General features: G+C 41.5%; 1 protein-coding gene across 9 annotated transcripts in view; it reads left to right on the forward strand.

Annotated features, from left to right (window-relative positions):
* The window catches only part of NRIP1 (nuclear receptor interacting protein 1), a 174,667-nt gene that overhangs the window by 96,464 nt on the left and 59,437 nt on the right, over window positions 1-18,766 (forward strand). Inside the window, exon 3 of one of the 9 annotated variants that reach the window (XM_063347478.1) lies at window positions 18,135-18,288. The exons of the other annotated variants lie outside the window; for them this stretch is intronic. The gene's annotated coding sequence lies outside the window, so the exon portion shown is untranslated. The remainder of the gene's footprint in view (window positions 1-18,134; window positions 18,289-18,766) is intronic. 9 annotated transcript variants of the gene reach the window in all.

Consider the following 18,766-nt stretch of genomic DNA (forward strand, 5'->3'; position numbering starts at 1 on the left):
GTAAACCTGGAAGGTGTCGCTGTCCATGGCAGGGGGTTGGAACTAGACGATCTTGAAGGTCCCTTCCAACTCTAACCATTCTATGATATGATGGAGGAAGAGGGGAGATAAATTTGACCTAAAGCCCTAAACCGTAGTTCAGGGAGCCTGGACCAGTTTTTGACAGTACAGCTGCATCATGCTTGTTTTTGTCCAGGTGAGAGACTGCCTGGTCCTACAGGCTGAGGGAGTTCAGCTTGCGTGTCTGCTTTGGACAGGATAGAAAAAGTCTAACTGCCTCCCTTTCCTGAACACGTTTTAAACCTTTTCCAGTCAGTCTGGCTTCTGGAGAGCTTTGGGAACAGTTTAGGAGAGGAATTAGAGAGATTAGAAATAAGGAAAAAAGTTATTTTTTTTTTTTAAAAGGTTAGGGAATAAAACAGAAGTAGAGTCAGAGAACTCGAGAATATTTATAATTTTGGTTCTTGACTATCCAATAAAAATGAGGACTCTAAGGAAAAATAAGAGGTAACAGAGAAGATAAACCTGATCAGGTGTCTTCATTCAAAGTCAACTGAAGATTGAAGGTTTCAGCAGATTTTGGATAATATTTTTTTTTTTTTTTAAATACTGTAGAACAAAAGAAAAAAGGCTTAAGAAATGGAAAACTTAAAGGAAATAAACTAGAAGAAAATATATAGGTCACACCTGAAGGGAAAGATCTGTTGTTAAGTCTTTTTTGAAGACTGGTAAGGAAGAGAGGAACTTTCTATGCTAACGAGAAGAGTTACTACCCAGAGTGAGGCAATTCTTGTGACATCTGGGGGGAAAAGTACTGAAGGAGTAAGTGCAAGCTGCCAAATATGTTGAAATAAACATGCTAATTGGTGTCATGTAACTAAAGGCAGTTAGTTATGTGAAGGACTGGGGTTACCCCTAGCAGGCATCCACTGTATTGAGCAGGAAACTCTGAGAACTTACACAGGCAGTATTTAGTTGCTGATTCTTAAGTGGAGGGGATTAAGATGGTGCTTTGGGATTTATCTCACCTGTGTGATAGATGCCTGCCTCTTGAGTGACAAGGTGAGAGGAAGACCCTGTATATATTCAGCAAAGAGAAGCAGAACTCTTGTAGAACTCTTTACCAGGCAGGGGACAAATAGGCACTTAGGGTGTGATTCATTTGACCTCCTTTAACCTGTACCATAGGATGAGTTCAGTAGAAGAGCCTAGTTCTTCCCACGGGCTGCCAAGGGAGACTGACATGACCTGTTCAGATACAGGCACTTACACTGTAAACATCTTTGGTCAAGTGCATTCTGGCTTGGCATCCACATCTAAGAATGGAAAGACAAGGGTGCTCTGTTATTATGGCTTGTGGTTAAGTGTCAGATGCCCTCCATCCTAGTTGAGTAAAGACTTAACACCTTTTCGAAATGGAAGCTGGCGTTCCAGGGCCTCCAGAGATCTGCCCAGGTAAGGCTAACGATTTATGCTGAAGTGTTGCAAGGGTATCACCTCTCTGCCACATCTTCATACACCATCCACCCGGGGAAGCGTATCGGAGCAGCAGAAGCCAACCCATTGTGACTCCTTGCTCCTCTTGTGTCAGTGTACATGGACACCAGTGGTGGGTCGAGCTACGAGGCCAGGTCCTGCAGCATCACAGTCAAGAAGCTAGTGCATGTATAGTTATAGTTCTTCCAGCTCTGGAGCAGGAAGTACCTTCAAAGAGCTGGAAGTAATAGCTGGTTGAATTGCCTCCATCTAGCAGTGACTGATTTACAGGTGAGCGTGCGTAGACGTGACAAGCGGTCAGACAGTGAACTCCACTGGGACACCACTACTGGAGCGCAGAGTGTACATTCTGGTGACAGGCTTGGCGCTTACCTGTAAATCACCTAGCACATGTTTGGTGGGCCATGAAAAGCAGGTGATTTATTGAAGCTGGTTCTTGGGTGAAATTGGAGTGTTGCGCTGTATCGTTAAATAGGGCTACATAAAACACAAGAACTCATGTTTTGTTATTGGTAGAAGTCAGTAATTTTAATCTTTTATTTGGACTGTAAGTAATATGCAGATGCTACCATTTTCTTGCTTGTTTTCCATCATATCCATACAAATCTGCTTTTGTTACTTCAGGACTTTGAGATTTTTTTTTTTGTTTATGCTGCAGAACTCCTAAATAAATACATGTATCTTTATTTTACTTGCAAACTCCATTTAATTTTTTTTCTCTCAATTTTTCCTGCTGTTTATTTGGGATACCAGCATATTATACGGTGGGTGCAGTATTATTTCTCTGGGTACGCAGTATAATGATGTCTCTGGAACCGATTTTGTTTTTAAAAAAAAAACAAACCAAAAAAAACCAAAAACAAAACAAAAAAGCTTTACTAATCTGTTAATGTGAAATGTGTTCCAAGTTAATTTTTTCAGGAACTTTTTAATAGGGAAGTTAATAAAAAAAACCCCACCTGTTTTGATTTAAGTTGTATTAAAATTCAAGATGGTGGCCTAATCCTTTTTCAAGAAAAGGAGGGGTGTCAAATTTAGTGTTACGACTATTATGAGTTATTTTATTAAAGTGTTTTTTAAAAGGTAGCCTTGTTGAGAGTGACTTCATTTTTATTACCAGAAAAAAAGGATAAACAGATCATTCTAATTTTTGCACCTATTTCCTTAAAGTGCTCATTGTCTCTGTGCAGGCTCATTTTATAATGTATGCGTCTGGTAATGAAAATAATAATTAAATTCTTTCACAATGAAACTGTGATTGGGGGGAGGGCGGGGGCGGAGAAAGCTGAAGTAATACTAGCAGCTGGATTCATAGCCAGTAAAGCTAGCTAATTGAACAGTAAGGCTGATTCTTCACCTAGTGTATTTTAAAGCCTAAAGTTACATTTTTAGAGCGGTGGTTCTCTTTTTCTAATTGGCACTACGTATTTGGAAACACCGCTTCCCCCTCCTCCCACCCCTTTTTGCTCTTCCCTTTTTTTTTTTTTTTTTTTTTTTTTCTTCCCTTTCCTGCCACCCTCCCCCGTGTCGTCTTCTCATCCTCATCTCTGCGTCCTGACCTTCAGCCACTGAGGAATTGCTCTTGTACTGGGGCTGTGAGCGACCTAGGCACTGACTTGGCAGCGTGTGATGGAGATGCTACTGAGGAGGCTGGAGAGGTGTGGTGGCTCTGTTGGTCCACAAAGTGCACTGGGTGAGGAGCCATGCTGTATGGCCAAACCTTAGTAAAGTCTTTCAGTCCCGGGGAAGGCAAAGATGTAATCTAGAGCAGAGTAGCAAAACCAAACTGATGTGGATTAAGATACAGCTATTTGGGTGGGTGCGTGCATGCTGATTGAAATATAGGAAATAACGCAACAGTTGTGTTGCAACATGGCTGACTAAAGTATTTGGATTAAATCTGATTTAGCTCTTAATCTCCCTGCTTTCCTGCTTTTCATTTCATTATTGCTTATTTTATTTGTTTTGGTTGGAATGATGTGCTTTCTTCCTGTGTGTTTTGTGTGGGTTTTTTTGTGGAATCCTTGCCTTTTCTTTTAAGTCTTTAATTTCTGCCCCCCCCCCCCCCCCCCCCCATTTATACTACTTGGCCCGACAGGTATTCCTAAGCAGTATTTACTTTCCTGTATATCCTGTGCATCTCTTTCAAGGCATATTCAAACAGGTCTACTCTTGAGTTAGGTCTTGAAAATAACAGCAGCATCAAATGTTTTGAGAGTTTAGGACAAACTTCTGACAGTGCCCAAGCTCAGCGTAGCCCTGGAGGTGTGTATTCAGGTCATCTTGCAGGCACAGATTAAAGCTGAAATAGTCTCACAGCCTTGGACTGCGTAATGATTCCCCTTGTGTCACTAAGGGAGGGGGGGGAATGAGGTGGGAAAGACGTCAGACCTGGCTGGGTGTGCAGGTTTCAGCGTGGGGCAGCTGTAGTACCAGGGGGCATCTTTTTCAGGATGCCTTTCAGTTATATCTGAGGCCTGTGGTGGCCTGAGTCCACATAAAATGCGGTTTTGGGGAAGGCTGGTCCGATCCATGCATGAGTGCTGCGCGCATTTGGTATGGTGTCAGTTTTTCCTTTTAGTGTTTTAATAAAATGGATGTGCAACCTACTTTTTTAATAAAGGCAAATAGCATACAATATTAAAGACCTAAAAGATGCGCTAAAATGATGGCACATAACATTAAGACTTACCTTTCATGAAGAAAAAGCAAAGTGACTGATATGAAGCTGCTGCTCCATTGTTAACTTGGAAACTAATTTTCATCTTTCTTGAACTCATTTAAAGTTTCTGCTTCAGTCACCACCCGTAGTAGTTTATTCCACCACCCTTAGCATTAAATACTTCTGTGGGACCTATTGATCTATTTACTTGTATTTTCAAACAGTTGCTTTCTGTAACTTTGAAAAAACTTTAAATCATCTCAGAATATGTTCTTTCCTGGTGAGAAATCAACCTCAATCCTTAAACCTCTTCATTATAAATGTCTGAGGTCATGTGTCACTTTTTTTTTTTTTGGGTCTTTTGACATCGGTATCATTCTTTAAATCAAAAATGAGAACCAGCAATTTTTCTTTTGCTTGCCTGCAGCAGCTGTATCCTTCAGGTTTTTTTTAGTGTGGATTATTTAAAATACACTCTCTCCCTTCTCCCAGAGTAAGTTTTTCCAGAAACTTATAAAAAAAAAAAAGAAAAATTTGGTGAAGTTTTGGCATGGCAAAAATCTGAATTTCTTTGAGGATTTGCAACTAGGTATGCCCCTTGCAAAAGTTTTACTGTGCAAGACAGAACTTGATGGAAAACTGTAACTCTGCGGTTTGGTTTCTGCTTTTCTCTTTGGCTGTTACAAGAGGAGAGAGTAACCCAGGTGCTCAGCTGTGCTGGTGGCTGCTCTGGAGGGATGGACCAGCAGAGCCCAGGTCTCACCTCTTACTTGCCAGCCTCCATGGGAACGAGCTTCTTTGTCCCGCATAGTCTCCCTCTCCAGGGAACAACTTCTTCCCTTCTCTGGGGAGCAGCAGTGTTCAGCCTCTTAGCTCCCTGGCTCCATCACAGACATCACACAGGAGGACAGGAGTGTTCTGGCCCAAGAGCATCCCTATGAGACATAACTAAAAAAAATTCTGCATCTTTCTGCATATAAAACCATCATCTATACGTCGAGCTACACACTGCCAAGTTTTTTTTTTTTCTGAAATGAGTAGTATTTTGAGAGTGTGCAGTAGAAGACTGACTATTCAGTCCGTGTTTTTTGTTTACATCCATAGAACTAAAGTTATGGTGTGTTACATCTGACTGAAGGGGAAAAAATTGTTTACGGGGACATTATCAAGTTCAGCAGGTTGTAAGCCTGACATGTTAGAACTTTTAAATTGTTTTAAAAAGAGCGTGGAAATGCTTTGTCCAATGTACCTTTTTTTTTTTTTTTGCGATACATTGAGGGGGGGCAGCAGGAGCAGAGAACAAAGTAGGAGGGTGTAAATGCCATGTGCAACTGATGGAGGAAAAGAGCTCACCCACCGCTACCATACAGCGATAGACCTAGACCCAGAAACCAGAGTTCACATCCATGTCCAGGTTTGTACTGTGCTTTTAGTGATCCCATACAGACTACTACTTAGGAACTGAAACCGTAACTACTCTGATGGAGCAGCTGAGCTGTGTAAGTACAGGAAAAAAAACTAGTCAGAGGTTTTGGCCCTTTCCTGCCTTTTTTCTTGTGGGAGTTGGTAATGCAGTGTATATAGTGCATGTAATATATAACCAGTGTTTCTGTGATGGTGAATGACACTGTGTCACATTTATATGTCATGGTGGTGGCTGTAAGAAAGTACGACTTTAGTAGTTGCTTACATTTAAAGTGAAACAGGAAATAAATTGAATAAAGCAAACAACTGACAAGTGGAAAGTTGTTTTCTTGCTGGGTGGATTAAAGAATTTTCTACGTGTTCTTTAGCATTGTGAAAGACTAGTAAATCCTGTTTCCATGTGGGTTGTTAAATTTTTATGAGTAATTGGTTGAGTTAATTTAAGTACACGTTTTAGTTGTTGCTTTTTTTTGGTTTTGTTTTTTTTTTTTCACACCACTGATACTCAGGTTTTTAGAATTAATTATGTTCTTGAAGGACATCTGAGGAGGTTCATTTAAAAAAAAAAATATTGGGAAGGGGTTGTTTTTTAAAGTAACAGAGTACAGTCCAATAGCTTTGTTCCAAAAGCACGTATCAGTAAGCCTTCATTGTTCTTGAAATTATGCTCTTCCTCATTTGCATTCCTTGATTTCACTGTCTACCTAAGAAATGGGAAGATCTTCATATTTCCGGTCATGACTGGTTGGTGTCTGTGTTGTTTTTTGTTGGTGTTTTTTTTTTTTTATAATTTATTTCCCCCCCCCCAATCAGTCATGGTCTTTAATCTGCTCTTCAATTTATGGACTCAATTTTGCAAGTTTTGTTTGTCATTCCCCCGCCTCGTGACTAACTACTGTCGAAGCCAGTAGGTTGATTCATGTGATTAAATTTCTTCTGCTCAGGTTCAATCGCTGTTGTCTTTGTAGTTACCAATCCATGTGCTTGTTGTAAGGTTCAGTAAAATACAGGTTGATTCCCCAGGTAAAACTATTTTTGTGTGCTTTTAAATTTGAGACCTCCTGCTGTTTAAATCGAAGAACTGTGGCTAGAAGCTTACCTGATTGTTATTAGAAATTCTAGCCCTTACATTTCAGAAAAGTTTTATTAATAAGGCAAAAAATAACTCAGTGCTGTTACTCGTATCTGATGACAAAGAAACATCTGCTTGAAGAGCTTACAGTGACTGACCCAGTTCAAATAGTCTGAACTGTGCTAAAACCAGTTCTGCAGTATCAGGGTTGTGGGTTTTTTTTTTTTCTCTTTCTCATTTTGAAAGAATCAAAGATAAATGTCTTGCACATTAAGGAGATGAGCTATAATAAAACATATATGGATAATATGGCAGCAGTCCAAGAGCATTAGTATGCACGCCCTGATCGAGTTGTGGTGGCAGCTAGCAGTCACTCTCAACTTACAGTTAAATGTTACTCAGTGAGCGTGGAGAACCTTCCTCAGTGAACTGTACCTGCTTTGGAAGGAAGAAACATACCCCAATTTAAGGCATTTCTTGCCTGGATTGGCGTGAAACCTGTTGATTTGGAGAACTAGTGCCCAGCCTCTCCAGGGAGCAGCATTTGTTACAGAGGGTCTGGGCCACAGATGACGGCGTCTGTAACCGTGTGGATAACTGCATTGGGATGGAGCCATGTATATGTTGTAACAGAAATGTATGGGTAATACACAGTCATGCTGACACAGGACTGGTCATGCTAACAGATGTGCCTCTTAATATATGTGAATTTTGTTCCATGTGACAGTTCCGTGAACGCGATCCATCGCTACTGCACGATAATCTGTGCCCAGGTGTTTGTTTTTTTTTTTTTTTTTTTTTGATAGAGGGGAGGCTGCAGGTTCTTCATGAAACACGGCGGTGGGAAATCAGATGTGAGAGTAATTCCTCTAGCCCTTGCCTGCTTCCTTCCCGTATCTAATTAGGCATTGGGGAGGACAGCAAGGAGTGGGCGTCTGGCCAGATAAATTGTTACAGTGGATGGGATCTGGTCAGCAAGCTGCAGCTTGGGCATTCCAGTTTGGATTAAAAAAAAAAAAAAAAAAAGTTTTTTTATGAATTTCTGACCCATCTTGCCTTGAAAGACACGTACATTACAAGTTGATACTTGTTATGTTTAAAGACAAGGTTCTTTTTCCGTTCTTAAGACGGCTTTTGGAAGATCTTAGTAGTTTCTTTTCCATGATTATCTATTTATTCCCTTTGCTTAGGGTGGGAGTAGTCTTCAGTGCTTCTCTGCATTATTACATGCCAATTGCAAGTGTTCAGGCTTTTATTTTATTATCCTTTAGAGACTCTTTCACAGGGAAATGAACCTTGATGTCAGGTGGAAGTGAGCATGAATATTCCAGAGCCAAATTGCTCCTGCTGTGGAAAACCTCATACATAAGAAGAGAATTAAGGGAAGGAAATTTTCCATGAGGTTCTTCCCACAGACATTTCTCATCTGTTCTTTATATTCCGATGGTGAATGCGACAGATCGGAGGAGAAGGCTGCTTCATGAGCGTGGGAGATCCTTTGGGTAACGTTGGGATCCACGATGTGCAGCCGTCTGTGTAGGTGCACTCTGTGTACAGCTGTTAGATTGGGGGGGTGGGGTACTATAATCTTAATTTTGCCCTTGTGAGCAAATACATTTGGTCTTTTTATTTTTTAAACGGTCAATACTTTATTGATTGGTGATGCTTTGTTTGATGCTTGTTGGTACTAACACGCAAAATGTTGCAACGAGGAAAGGTTTAGTGTTTTGTGTCAGTTCTCTCCCTAATACACCTGATGAGCCATTAACCACTGAAAGCTCAAACAACCTGTAGGATAACATCTGGTATTTATGTATACAACTTTTATATAAAAGAATATAAGTTCTACTTACAGTAGTGACCAAAACATTCCACCTCCTTTATCTTTTTGAAATGAGTTCTCAGTTTGCTTTTTTCCCAATATTGCATGTTCTGCTTATCCGTGGCTTCTCAATAGTAGTTCACTTGTACAGCAGGAAAGATGAAATAATGGCATAGTGTTGGTTTTCATGATTATGGAAGCTAGGTATATTTCTAATAGCTCAAACCATTTTTGTGATGTTAATGAAAGTTTGCAAAGCTGAAAAAATTAATTTTAAGTTGCTTTTTGTTTGAAGAAAGTAACTGCTCTCATGGTATTTTAATTTAGCAAATCTGTGTTTTTAAGTAGATTCATGCCTTTTGAAGAGTGCACTTTGTGTCTCTTTGGCATGCAGACATACTTGTTAATCATCCACAAACGAAAATAATTGAAAAGCGACAAAGGTCTTATAAAGGTTTTGAAATCTTTGGGTGCATTTAAAAAATTTGCGAAAGCTTTGTATTTCTGATTCTTTAAAGCAATTACCTGGGGGGTGGGGGTGGGGTGGTGGACGGGACGGACAGCTGTACTACTGGCAAAATATTAAGAATTAGACAAACTTGAAGAAACAGTTTTACACTTTGAGAAACTGGAGTTATGTTTTGCAGTGTGCACTAAATACAAACTTAATGTGTCTTCTGAAAAAGCAGACCAATTTTAGCGTGCTCCGTATTTTCCTAAACCAGTAGTTTGGCAAGATCTGCTGTAGTTTAAAAAAATTGTTATGAGTACGGAGCTGTTGTGCATTCATTTTATTGAGGCAATGTGTTCGGTTTGAGGGTTTATGTTTACTACAAGACAAATGAGAGGCTTTGTTTCTAAAAGGGTCTATCTAGTGTTTCTCACAAAGGAAAGAGAATAAGAACTTTCTTTCCCTTCCCCCCCTTTTTAAAAACAAAAAAATCTCACTTGCTCCTACTAAAGCTTCCATTGACTTTAATGTGAGATTTAATACCACTTCTGACTTACATGGTAGGAAACAGTCAAGAGGTCTAAAACTTAGAAAGGTATTAAAGATTCATAATAATTCAAATTTCTAAGGTTGGGGAAAAAAAAAAGGGAGCCTAGTATGTCGCAAATTTAGGTGTATGCAGCGAAGTGGGAATCCGTGCCTTGAGTGTAAGGCAAAGCACCTGCAATCCTAAATTAAGAAAGTTGTAAAGTGAAATAACAAAACAGTAAGAAAATATGTGTGGTAGATGGATTTCCGACGCTTTTGCTAGCTGGAGAACAGGAGAGGTTTGAGTTTCTGTGTGACCTAGGAATTAGTATCATTGAAGATAAAATAAAGCATGTTTGGGAGAAGGAAATCAAGTTGGCAACTAAGTACCCAAATACACTTGATAACCAGAAATCGCTGCTGACTACTGTTGGCTTCGGCTATTTTGTTGGACACACGGCAAAAGCACTACAGTGTGATCCTTGCTGGTACTGTACAAGTGTAATTAATTCTTTTGTTGGGCCCATCTGGTTGCCAGCTTCTTACTCTCTTCTCAAAACGGCTGGGGGTACCACATATGCATGTCTAACACAGACACACACACATGTGGAAATAAAGTGCAACTATACAAAAGATAGTTGCCTGCCTGACAATTCTAGTTTTTAGCTTTTCATAACTAGCTGGATTTTCTGTAATCAGTATGCTGCTTCTTGCTTTGTAATGATAGCGGAGATTTCCAAAGACAACAGAAGAGTATTTCAAGGTGAATATTGGCAATGTAACGTTTCAGTGATGACACAGAGACCAATGTATTTGTTTAAAAAAACAAAACGTTATTCAAGCGTGTGATGTCTCTTTAGCAATCAGGTGCGGACGAGATACTAATAATTGTAATAATATAGCACAATCAAAAGTGTAAAATAGATGCTTACTTTTCCACCTTCAATCCCACGTCCTTAATTGTAAGAAGGAAAAAGGGTTAGAGAAGCCTAAGGAGGTTGGTTGGGGTGGCGGAAAAAAGCGAACTAGGGAATAGGGAGTCTTCCTCAACTATACGATAGCATAATAGAAACAAACTTGTGGCATTTTTTTTTTTTTTGTATTGCAAATTGTTGAATGTAGGTAGCTCCCCACCCACCTTTTAAATGCAAACATAGAAAAGGTTGTGTCTGGCAGAGCAGGGGAAGGAGCTCAAGGACCTGTTTCTGTACTGGATGCCTTCAAAGGCTAAGAGTGGGAGGTGTAGTTTAGACTTTGAGATTGCAGGAGCTGAAACTGATTTTTACATCTTGTTTTTACCTTCCAGATATGGGTGGCTGCAGAGTTTGAAGGCTAAATTAGAGCCTACAGTAGCAAAGGTAGCCAAGTAGAATTATTAACAGACAACTGATTAAGGCAACTTTAAAGGATGTTTTTTCACTATTTAAAGATGTTTCCAGACATCACTTTGCTCTGAAATGCACTTAAAAAAAAAATTCTCTGCTCTGCAGACAGCCAAAAAGCTGTGCTTGTGAATGCTAAAAATGACCTTGAGCAGAAGAACTCAGAGGTTGTTGGTGGCTTTGTACTGAATAGAATAAACTGGCACTGCAATGAGAAAAACCTGCATTAAGGTTCAGGGCCCTGATTCAGCAAAACGCACTTAATCTTAAACATGGATACAGTCCTTATTCTTGTGTGGCTGCTCACGTAATTCCTGATCAGGACACAAATTAAATACTGGGGTAAACCATATTCATGAGCGTGTGTAATATGAAGTGTTGATAACGTCCTTAGGTGGGTATCTGGGATGTCTGAAGCAAGAAGTGAACCCCCCAAAATGAGTAGTGCTGTCTGTGGAAGCATTCAGCCTCACTTTTTTGAGATGCACCTTGTGGAGAGGTGTCCCTAGGTTTGGAAGTTACTGCTTTTGGCAAGACATCTGCAGAAGATTTGTTGCTGTGAGTATTTGAGAGTTGCTGGGAGACCAAAATCAAACATCTGGTTTTACTAGCAAGGTGTGGAAGATGCTTTGGTATTAATTGAGATCTTGGTAGAATAAGGTTATTTCCTTTTCAACCGTATAAACAGTGAAAATCTATTAAGCCTTTTTTTCCACCCCCTGTGGATATGGAAAGAATCACTGTATTTGATCAATCTACATTATTCAGTACTTCTTGCCCTGAACTGTTACTCTTAAGCAGTAGTTATAATATTAATTTCTTACATAATAGTATAACCCCTGTATTGCATACTAGCAGAAGAATGATAGCTATATTAAGTATACGTGAAACTAGCATGCTAATAATAAGGCTTCTCTACCTTTGCTTCTTTACATCTAATTTCCGTGACTTTAGTTTAGATGCATAGAATTCGTATAGACAATCAAGTAGATATACCTAACATTTCATAATAGTATTCATTTTCATTTTCCAGGTATGTTTTCTTTATAGCCATTTTAAGGTTTATCTGTGCTAATATTTTAGCTGTTATTTCAATACTTCATTTGTATCTGGTCATGCTTCTTTTTTCATGAAAACACACATTTTTCCAGAATTAGTACTACTAATATATTAGTATATCAGAACTATAAAGAGCAATTTATCAAATTTTCTATTTAGTCGGGTTACTTAAAATGAGTAGCTCCCCCTTACCTAACTTGCACTTGAAAAAAAATTGTCATTGCTTTACACTATAGCTAGCTCATAAACAGCGTAATAGAAAGTAAAATAATGAGAATCATAATTTACAACACTTGTCTCTCGAAAATTCTGAGGTGCTGTCCTAGACCCAGGGCTGCTTTGGATGCTGCTGGGAAGTTGGGTGAGCAACGTTGGGTGGCATGGTCTCAGGACAGTTTTTCAACTGCTCCTTGTTAATACCGGTACTGATAGGAGTATCTGCATTTGCTCCCAAGAGAATGTTTTTGTCAATAGCACTTTTGCTTTAGCAGATATGGTTTTATTTAATAATGGGGCCCAGGTGGGAACAGAATACATTATATTGAATTCCACCATCTTTAGTTTTTTTTTTTTTTTCGCTGCACAGAGATACACTGCATATGAAATAACTGCCTTATGCTTAACGTTAACGTTGTAGAGTCAGAATCAGCGGTTAGAAAATGGCAGAATTAAGGTTGCGCAGACAGCCTGAACTCAGATGGGTTGTAAAATGCTTGTCCCATCCATTACAGGGCTTGTATGTGCTTGTGCGAGCACCCCGATGGAGGGAGCCAAGCGGGTGGAGAACAACCTGCCTCTCTCTCTGCACTTTCTGGTGATGAGAAATTGTAGCCAAAAAAAAATTATCTTTTTTTTTTTTTTAAATCAAATGGTTAGACATGAATGACCGTCCGACTTTATAGATGTTACGGTGTCACGGTGGTTGTGCGTGTGGGCGCGCAGCTTGCGGCTGTAGCTTTTGAGTCGCAGCTCGGTGCTGAGTAACTGCACTCCCTGGTTCTGTCTGATATTCTTAGGATGGTCTGATTTGGCAAGTTTTCGCTGGACTGTTGTGGCCCTGGAAGAAAGCTGCTGATTTGTATTTTTGGGTTTTGGCTTCTACTTTTGGCAGGGCCACACAATGTGTCCCATACTTGGCAGCAACGACTACCTGGCTTGAAAGCTTTCGTTGCGTCTTTAAATCACCCTGCTCAGCTGGAACATTGCAACACGAGTTCTTTGTTTTTGTTTTGGAGGTTTTCACAACACTTAAATGTTTGGAAAACCCATAATATCTCTCTGTCTTGCTACATGTTGGAGAAACTTAAGAAACCGCAGATGCTGCGTGGCCAGCTGGGCATACCGTGAAAAGACTTCTTGGTATTTTCTGCTAGGCTAACATGTAACATGTGAACTACTTAGACTGGTCTCTCCTAATCCCTTTTCCTGGTAACTCTGGGGTGAACTGGAAAGTTTTCTAGGAAATACTGTGCAGGACCCAGTACTGCAATAATTGTGTAATAGGCAAAGTGACCAAACTTTTTTTCTTTTTCGAACCATAGTTGGCTGTCTGTATGGCACCCTGTCATTCAAAGGCCACGAAAAGTACACGTTTGTGCAGAAAAATCAATGAACCACATGTATGGATCTGCTAAATCTCTGTTTGCCAGAGGCACCAAAGTGGTGGAGAAGGCATGTGTGGTGGCCTGCCACCTCTCGCCTCCCATGGCTCTAGGGCTGTGGAGGGTCCGTAGGGCAGAGCAAGCCTTGAGATATCTCTGAGTAATCACACGAGGGTTGTTCTGACATCCAGGCGCTGCGGGAACACCGTGGCCCTCTGTCCAAGCATAACAAATGCCTTGGAAACCTTGGTAGGTCTGTGGAAAAGCGTCTGTAGGGTGTGAGTTGCTCCTCTTCTGATATAGAAGGCAGTGTCGCTGATATTGCTGAAAACTAACACTTAAAATGGTTAAAGCCTTCTAACAAAGAGGGTATTTTGTGAGAAGAGTCGCGGTTCTCGGGAGTGACGGAGTGAATCTATTTCAGTGGCAGGTGGAGGGTAGCGTTGTAGCAGTTGTGACTTAACTGCCAAAGCCGTGTCCTTCTTCAGTAAACTTAGATGTGTTTTGTTCCTGTCTAATAGGCTATGGTACTTAAAAAAAAAAAAAGACTGTAGAAACCCAGCCTAGCTGAAGCCCTCAGTGCTCAAGCAGAGAATCACAACCCCCTCTGCTGGTACGAGCGGCTCCTTCTTCCTCTCCTCCTCAAGGGCTTGCCTGGCTGATATCCGAGAAATAGTAAAAGACAGTTCTGAAGTGCAATGCTGGCTCCTCTTGATTAAGCTGAGACTATTTTAACCCATTTGTATTTATTTTTTTCTGCAGAAATTTGATAGTTTAATCTGACCAATTGCACCACCACTAAAACAGATGAGGAAAAGGTAGTGATGGTTTTTCTCCGCTTTCAGATGTGGGAATCCATGTTACTTTATAACTAAGGGACAGAAGGCTACTCCTCGTTGGCAAACTCTTTTGTACTGAAGTTGGAATTGGAGGTTTTGTGTGCAAATATGTTTCTGGAGAAAGTGTCCATCCCTTTGATGTGCTGATAGTTGCATTCGAATAGCGCTGCCAAATCCATTGGGTAAACTTGTGGTTTCATAGAGTAACCGTGTGTTCCTAAGGCCTTTCCTAGAGGTTGTCTCTGCGCTCTTGCTCAAATTTTTAGAGAGCCTCTGTGCCACTTGTCAGATGAAGAGCAGGCAGGCTGGGTGACTAATTTTTTTTGTTGTTTTGTTTCCCTAGTGCGTACAGTCATGCTCTCAAACTCTCGGTAGGCCTGTTGTGTATTCATATCCTCTCCTCTGCTTCATTCTTGGTTCGGGAAGACTTGAGAAGGAAATAAGAAGTTAAGATGAGGAGTGGACGCTCTTTAATTTCTTCTCATAAAACATGCATGAGACAGGCTGAGAGAGTTGGGGTTGTTCAGCCTGGAGAAGAGAAGGCTCCGGGGAGACCTTATAGCAGCCTTCCAGTACCTGAAGGGGGCCTACAGGAAAGACCGGGAGGGACTCTTTATCAGGGTTTGTAGTGATGGGAAGAAGGGTAACAGTTTTAAACTGAAAGAGGGTAGATTTAGATTAGATATTAGGAAGAAATTCTTTACTCTGAGGGCGGTGAGATACTGGAAGAGGTTGCCCAGAGAAGCTGTGGATGCCCCATCCCTGGAAGTGTTCAAGGCCAGGTTAGAGATGGGGCTTTGAGCAGCCTGGTCTAGTGGGAGGTGTCCCTGCCCATGGCAGGGGGGTTGGAACTAGATGATCTTTAAGGTCCCTTCCAACCCAAACCATTCTGTGATTCTGTGACCCTCCTCCTACCTGCCTCCCCTTAACACGGCATACCCTGGTAGGTGCTACCACTTTCACTGGGAATACTCTTCACCCACAGTATGCGCGGAGGGGCCGTGGCCGTCAGGCGCCGAGCCTCCGTCTCCGCCTGCGGGAGGAGAGCGGGAAACGCGAGGTGCGGTTGCGAGTTGGGGGGGGGGACAGGAGGGGAGGGACGGGGGATGGCTGTGTGGCCGGAGAGCCGGCGGAGCTCTCGGCGTTGGTAACGGCACCGTCGCTGGCAAAGGGCTGCTCACATAAACGCCGCCTTTGGCAAGGCCGCCGCCGGCGGTGGGGGAGCCGCCGGGCCCCTCCGCGCGGAGCTGCGCCCGCCCTGCGCCGCCGCCTGCCCGGCAAGGGTTAAGAGGAGACAACATCCTGTCAGAGACCTTGTTTTTAATTTTGCCTCTCACACTGGCACAGATCCGGCTAAGAGCAGCCCAGATTAGTTCGGAAAAACCTTTGAAGAGATTTAAGATGTCCTTCAGCCAGTTTGAAGGTTTTTTTGTCTTGCAAATCCAGTACAAGGGCGCCTGCAGGCATCTCGACCCTTGCTGTGCTGCTGATGCAGCTCAAGGTGACGCTAACCCGCCCTGTGACATTCAACAGCGCGCACACACACACACACACACACACACACACACACACACACACACACACACACACACACACACACACACACACAAAATTATGCGGTGAAACTGCTTCAGCATTCAGCCAACCAACAACTTCCTCGGTTCCTCACTAAAGGAAGAAGTGTGTGTGTGTGTGTATATATATATATTTTTTTTTTCTTTTTGTCATCTCTTTTTTTTTTTTTTTTGGCTTCGTAGATTTTTTTTTGCTGCAGGAAATAATCCAGGATTTCTGGTGTGTGTGATGACAAGGTCATTTCTTAATTAGAACACATGTAAAGAACAAAGCTAAATGGCTTCAAAACAGCTTTGTAGTTGATGGAGAGGATTTAAATTATTTAAAGAGATAGTCACCCAAGTATGATGGAAACTGAATTCTAAACACATTAACCCTTTCAGTACTCTACGGTTTCCATATGCTACTCAAAAGAAAATGTCAAACTTGATGAGCGTTATTGCAACTGCTGTTAAATTAACATTTTTAACATCTTTTTATAGCTAAGGTTGTGTTATGCTTTCTCTTACCAGTTATGAAAGCAAGACTTTTTATTTATTTATTTATTTATTTTTTAAACGGTGAGATGTTCTGCACTGGCTAGAGATCAAGAGATAGCCACAGGAAATTGCTTCCTGGAGATCAGTGACTTAATTTCTAACACATTTCATGTTTTGGTGAATGTATTAGAATGGATATATATGTGTGTGTATGTGTGAATACGTGTATGAATTACAGTGCAAGTATACAGGTATTATTTCAGGACTGCAGCTGGGAGAAATTGGACTACTGTCCTCAGTACTTGATGTGGTTGCAAGGCATAAGAATATGAACAATGTGGATTTGAGACTAGGGAATGTGGAATGAAAGGAGAGAATTGACAAGATAAATGGCAACTTTGCTTAGTTTGAAATTACAGTGAGCTGGCAGGAAAGACTTAACTACAGGAGGCATCTTGGAATTTGAAATTTGTTCCTGGGATTTGTTTGTTTCTTTGACTCAAAGCACCAAAATATAAAGGCACTGGCACAGCTGTCATAACCATGGTTTGGGGTGGTTGTATGCTAATTACCCATCCTTTTAATCTTGTCCCCCTATTTTTTTATTTTTACTTTTCTTGTTTGGTTTTCTAGACCTGTTCTGTCAGTGCCTGGGGGCTAGTAAGGTGGCCACCCTTGGGTGATTGCCTTAGGAGTGTGGAGCCCGAGAGGCTGGTGGCCAGTGCTTGCCCCTGGAGCTGGGCTCCTGCTGCTGGAGGGTCCGACCCCAGCACTCCCGCACCCGAGGAGAAGCCAGATTTACTGTGGGCTCCAGAACCTGCCTTTTGGTACCAGCACACAGTAACTTCCCAGGTTGGCTGCTTAAGAAAACAGCGTGTGTGTGTGGGTGTGAAATTGTTCACCAAGGGGGAAAAAAAGAGGCAAAAAAAGCACTGAATAGAAACTTTTCTAGCAAACGTAGGGCTGTATGCGTGCTCAGAGATGCCACTGCGTGATGCATCAGAGAACTGAAACGTGGAGAAATAAGTCTTCCCCCTATAGACAAAAGTCTAGCACTTAACTCAGATTTAAGCATTTCAAGCGTAAATGACATAAAATTTACTGAGAGTTTATCACTTGTTTTGGGGGTTTGTTTTTTTTTTTTTTGTTTTGTTTCATTTCCTGGGGTAAATCTTGTTCGGCTGGAACATGAGGGGCAGCAAATGTCAAATGTGGGGCTGAAACGGAGTATGCTTACTTGGGAGACTGTGCTGGCACTGAGGACCTCCTTGTGAGAAAGGAGGAAGCTGCATTTGCCAGGGTAAAGAGGGAAAATCAGGCGCTACAACTTCTTTCCTCTTTGGGTTGCTTTTTTTCCTTCCCCTGCGCTATCTGGCATGGACAAAGCTTGTGGGAAGAAAACGATGGAGGAGGAAAGCGGGCTCCGCGCAAGAAAGATGGATAGGACGGAACTGATGTGCTGGGTGAAATCTGTACGTTCCTGCCCTTGCCTGGGGTGTGCCGTGCCCTTAATATTATGGGAGACCTAAGCTCACCTGCTAGTAATTTCTAATTTACTGTCCTAATTCATCGATTTGTTATCACTAATTGTACTTCATTTACTTCTGTGTAGTTTCCAGTACCTAAAGGGTTGAAAGGTTGCTGTAATTGGCACCCGCAGCTGCTCTTTCTTTTGACAGGGGATAATTTTGCAGCCTATGCTTTGTGTGACAGCTGCCTAATTGGGCATTCTCCCCTTGTAGCAAGCCTGCCTCCTCCAGCCTCCCTGCTGACAAATGGTGGTGGATTATAGATGAGGACACGCTGACCCGTTCGACCTTGCTGAGACAGCGGGGAGGGGCCTCCTGCTACTTGAGGGAAGCTTTGGGTCATTTAAAGGACAAGGTCATGAGCCAGGTGGGGAAATGACATGATATCACATGACAATAGCCTGATGACACGGTCAGTATGTCAAGGACGAACTCATCAGTATTGATTAACGCTGCTTTTGCCTGGTGTCTCTGCAAAGCCACTGATATTTTAAAAAAAAAAAAAAATCTGCTAATTTATTCTAGAGAAAGTGCCAAATGTTATTTTCAGGGTTATTTTGGGGAGTATCTGTACAGTGGTGGTGTTTTGTTTTGTTTTTTTTTTCTCAGTACAGATCACATGCAAAAGCAGTGTTGTTAAAACCCCGTCGATGATAACTTATAGGGTTCATCTTGGCGTTTTTTGGTAAAATGTACATCTGCATGTACTGTAGGGAAAATGCCAGGAAGGATGCATGACAGGGCAGAACTTGGCGGGGGGAAGGGAGAAAAAAATTTCTGCTTTTAAATTCCAGCGTTTCACTTCTCACCCTACTTGTAATGCACGTGTATGAACCTGTATGAAA

The sequence above is a fragment of the Chroicocephalus ridibundus genome, chromosome 1, assembly GCF_963924245.1.
Source record: "Chroicocephalus ridibundus chromosome 1, bChrRid1.1, whole genome shotgun sequence".
Lineage (NCBI taxonomy): Eukaryota > Metazoa > Chordata > Aves > Charadriiformes > Laridae > Chroicocephalus > Chroicocephalus ridibundus.